The 5126-nt window shown below is 40.7% G+C and overlaps 1 long non-coding RNA gene across 1 annotated transcript; it reads right to left on the bottom strand.

The window, feature by feature from the left end:
• Positions 1 to 261: 261 nt before the first annotated feature.
• On the bottom strand, positions 262 to 4619 carry LOC121547057. The gene is made up of 3 exons (XR_005996484.1): positions 4585 to 4619; positions 2426 to 2507; positions 262 to 558 (listed from the first exon to the last, which is right to left on the bottom strand). It is a non-coding gene; the product is annotated as an uncharacterized LOC121547057 (long non-coding RNA).
• Between the last annotated feature and the right edge of the window lie 507 nt (positions 4620 to 5126).

Below are 5126 nucleotides of genomic sequence, written 5' to 3'. Positions count from 1 at the left end.
TGGTTTATTTAGTTTAGTAGAGCAAAAAGCTCTGACGAAGGCCGAGTCTGACACGTTAGCTTCAATAAAAAAGTGATACTAGCAACAGCAGTGTGTGGGTTTCTTTTGTATTTCAACATATCTAATTGTTACCATGCACCTGCAACAAGATAGAGTGCATTTTTAAATGTTAAAAGTAAAACACACCAACAGTAGCTGTTCCGGTATCATTATTATTTGTTTTATTACAAACAAGAAATCTAATTTAGGTTTAAAAAGAGGACTTCACCAAAAACAGTAGAACATTCATAAATGAATAGCTATGAATAAAATACATACAAAATACATAAAACGACTTCTTTATCATGGCCTCAAATGGCCATAAAGCGTGCCTCCCTGGCAGTCACATCCTTCTCCTGCCTCCACATCTGGGAGGGAGAGGAGGAGATGATGACCAGTGGGGTGATTGAGTGGCATCACCTCATCCATCACCTCATCCATCACCGCATACCACTTCAAGTATGCTGCTGTGGCCACCCCTCCCTCCGTGCTGTCTCCGGTGGGGGGATCTTTCAACTCCTGAAAAATATGGAAAATGATAGCTTTCAGCATCAAACATAATATATGTTAAGGCCTGTAAAAGGTATTATGCCAATTGCAGTACATTTCTCTGGAATACTTGCACTTTTCTAAAATGTACAGTGGGGAAAAAAAGTATTTAGTCAGCCACCAATTGTGCAAGTTCTCCCACTTAAAAAGATGAGAGAGGCCTGTAATTTTCATCATAGGTACACGTCAACTATGACAGACAAATTGAGAAAAGAAAATCCAGAAAATCACATTGTAGGATTTTTTATGAATTTATTTGCAAATTATGGTGGAAAATAATCATTTGGTCACCTACAAACAAGCAAGATTTCTGGCTCTCACAGACCTGTAACTTCTTCTTTAAGAGGCTCCTCTGTCCTCCACTCGTTACCTGTATTAATGGCACCTGTTTGAACTTTGTTATCAGTATAAAAGACACATGTCCACAACCTCAAACAGTCACACTCCAAACTCCACTATGGCCAAGACCAAAGAGCTGCCAAAGGACACCAGAAACAAAATTGTAGACCTGCACCAGGATGGGAAGACTGAATTTGCAATAGGTAAGCAACTTGGTTTGAAGAAATCAACTGTGGGAGCAATTATTAGGAAATGGAAGACATACAAGACCACTGATAATCTCCCTCGATCTGGGGCTCCACGCAAGATCTCACCCCGTGGGGTCAAAATGATCACAAGAACGGTGAGCAAAAATCCCAGAACCACATGGGGGGACCTAGTGAATGACCTGCAGAGAGTTGGGACCAAAGTAACAAAGCCTACCATCAATAACACACTATGCCGCCAGGGACTCAAATCCTTCAGTGCCAGACGTGTCCCCCTGCTTAAGCCAGTACATGTCCAGGCCCGTCTGAAGTTTGCTAGAGTGCATTTGGATGATCCAGAAGAGGATTGGGAGAATGTCATATGGTCATGTGAAACCAAAATAGAACATTTAGGTAAAAACTCAACTCGTCGTGTTTGGAGGACAAAGAATGCTGAGTTGCATCCAAAGAACACCATACCTACTGTGAAGCATGGGGGTGGAAACATCATGCTTTGGGGCTGTTTTTCTGCAAAGGGACCAGGACGACTGATCCGTGTAAAGGAAAGAATGAATGGGGCCATGTATCGTGAGATTTTGAGTGAAAACCTCCTTCCATCAGCAAGGGCATTGAAGATGAAACGTGGCTGGGTCTTTCAGCATGACAATGATCCCAAACAGACCGCCCGGGCAACGAAGGAGTGGCTTCGTAAGAAGCATTTCAAGGTCCTGGAGTGGCCTAACCAGTCTCCAGATCTCAACCCCATAGAAAATCTTTGGAGGGAGTTGAAAGTCTGTGTTGCCCAGCGACAGCCCCAAAACATCACTACTCTAGAGGAGATCTCCATGGAGGAATGGGCCAAAATACCAGCAACAGTGTGTGAAAACCTTGTGAAGACTTACAGAAAACGTTTGACCTGTGTCATTGCCAACAAAGGGTATATAACAAAGTATTGAGAAACTTTTTTGTTATTGACCAAATACTTATTTTCCACCATAATTTGCAAATAAATTCATTAAAAATCCTACAATGTGATTTTCTGGATTTTTTTTTTCTCATTTTCTCTGTCATAGTTGACGTGTACCTATGATGAAAATTACAAGCCTCTCTCATCTTTTTAAGTGGGAGAACTTGCACAATTGGTGGCTGACTAAATACTTTTTTCCCCCACTGTATATCTTCACACTTACATCAATGTGCCGGTGAAGCATAGGAAATAGATGGGAATGTGTTGTTGCTCTCAGAGAAAAGGGGAACCTTATTAGCCAAGTACAGCACAGCAACAAATGTCAAGATAACATACAGTAGCGTACCGTGTATTTTTGGTTCTCCCACTTCTTTTTCACCCATGCAGGAGACAGCTACCCCTCCAGCTCACATTCCTTTGTGTAGATCCTGAAAAGACATAAGATGAAGTACAACATTAGCAAAAACATGAGCAAAGTTATTGTTGTGTACTTTTTGTAGAAGGCTAGCTTTGGGAGTGCCAAGGTGAAACAGTAACAAGTGCAGCTTACCATTACATTCACCATAACAGGCTATGTGCAATGAAACTAGCTAGACTCATTCAGGCTGTAACTGTTAAAGTAGAAACATAGCATGAACATTACAATCAGCTCAACACAAATAAACTGATGTGACAAATCAGGAGAACTAGAAGAAAAGAAAAGTGTTGGGCCCAGCACCGCTGTGGAAAATAGGAATGTAGCTAGGCTACCGCGTTAGTAACATTAGCTAGTGGCAGGGCATAGTACAGTGGCAAGAGAGCTAACTATGGCCACATGACTTACTCAAAACCTTTTTTTGTGACATTTCACCGCAGATGCGGAAGTGTTACATACGCGGATGCGGTGGATTGAGATGCATCCAATGCAAAAAACTGATACAGTATTTCTTGCTTAAACTGTTGGATGTTTCTGGGGATTTTTGTATTATGCTAATTTGATTTCCACAGGGGCGCGGACATCGACCTTAGGGGGTTAAACTTAATTTTTTCACATACCCAAATGGCCTACTAATTAGGACGCAAGTATGGGTATTAGGACACGCCTCTGTAACCAACAACTCTCTCTTTTTTGTATGTGCCATCATACTGGGGTCTCTGAGCTACAGATACAGCTGGAATAAGAATGAGGGAGAAGGTAATTACTGTCAGCTAGGGGCTGGGGAAAAATTGTGTCTAACTTCTGCTGTCATATTTAAAGCAACTGTTCCTGCTTTTCTGATAAGTTGCACACAATATTGTCATCTTTAGGCTTTAATGGGTGAGATAGGATGACTCTTCTGAGGTGTGTGTGTGTATGTGTGTCCATGTACAGTGCCTTCAGAAAGTATTCACATCCCTTGACTTTTTACACATTTTGATGTGTTACAGACTGAATTTAAAATTGATTATTTAGATTTTTTTTCACTGGCCTACACACAATACCCCATAATGTCAAAGTGGAATTATGTTTTTAGAAATGTTTACACATGAATTAAAAATTAAAAGCTGAAATGTCTTGAGTATTATGGCAATCCTAAATAAGTCCAGGAGTAAAAATTTGCTTAACAAGTTGCATGGACTCACTCTATGTGCAATAAGAGTGTTTAACATGATTTTTGAATGACTCCCTCATCTCTGTACCCCACACATACAATTATCTATAAGGTCCCTCATTCAACCACAAAGACCCAAGAGGTTTTCCAATGCCTCGCAAAGAAGGGCACCTATTGGTAGGTGGGTAAAAAAAAGTAGACATTAAGTATCCCTTTGAGAATGGTGAATTTATTAATTACACTTTGGATGGTGTATCAATACACCCAGTCACTACAAAGATACAGGAGTCCTTCCTAACTCAGTTGCCGGAGAGGTAGGAAACCGCTCAGGGATTTCACCATGAGGCCAATGTTGACTTTAAAACAGTTACAGAGTTTAATGCCTGTTATAGGAGAAAACTGAGGATGGATAAACAACATTGTAGTTACTCCACAATACTAACCTAGTGTGTGCAGGCATTGAGTTATTGAGCTTGTTATGGCTGATTTAATGGGGCTACAGATGACAAACATTTGACTTCCATTTGTGATTTATTTCATTGTACTGATCAACAACATTTGCATAGAAGTAGCTTATTTTATAAAAATGGAGCGCTGTCTCTTTAACCAAAAATTACGTCATTCACAAGGCAAGAGGGGGGTGGCCCGTCAGAGCACAGTCAGTTGGCTGAGGCAATAGATCATCTTTGGGAGAGACTTGCGAGAGTGAGAGACTGAATAAGTGAATGAATAACGTTTTTGGTCCATATTTTGCATATTATCACAAACAAAGTACTAGGGTAGTGAATTGATGTTAGCTTTAGCTGTCAGCTAGCAAAGAATGTTAGCCTGCAAAGCTGGAAGCGACCAGTATCTTATTGTATTGTAAAGTGTTCTAGCCTGTATGGACATTGCTTTGCTAACAGTAATTAACAGTTTCAACATTTCTACTCACCTTATTCAAGTATATTAACTTCTGTGCAGCATGAGTGGGGAGCTAAAGTGATGCAGTCCAGACTCCCAGTGCAGGCTAGCAATGAGTAAGTGGAGCAGGTGCTATAATAAGAGGCCAGCTGCGCTGATAGACAGGCTTGATCCGTGAGACACATTTGACAAAAGTACCGAAAGTAACACATTCTAGTACCGAACCATTTTTCATGTTCTAGTTTTAAAAAAAGTACAGAAGTTGCGGTATACCGCACAACACTACTTCCCTGCCTTACTATTCACACTCTATTAATGTGTTAAATTAGCTTGACTCTCTGCCATGGCTGCATTTTTTATGTTAATGATTTGTGTGATCGCTTGTTGTTCCCTTGCACTCAGTTATTTATAAACTGCTTTTGGATACACCATGGCCCCTTAGCGATCCGCTTCACTCAACTCTGACTCACAGCAGATTTCAAACATAGAGGGAGGCAGAGAGGTCGTCTCGTCTATTTCTGGGTTTCTTTTGTTCCTCCGTTGTACAGATGTAACTGGTTTCCTTCAAAAACT

The sequence above is a fragment of the Coregonus clupeaformis genome, chromosome 3 (genome assembly GCF_020615455.1).
Source record: "Coregonus clupeaformis isolate EN_2021a chromosome 3, ASM2061545v1, whole genome shotgun sequence".
NCBI classification, from domain to species: domain Eukaryota; kingdom Metazoa; phylum Chordata; class Actinopteri; order Salmoniformes; family Salmonidae; genus Coregonus; species Coregonus clupeaformis.
The sequence above is the reverse complement of the archived record's forward strand: the minus strand, read 5'-3'. Positions and strand labels throughout refer to the sequence as shown.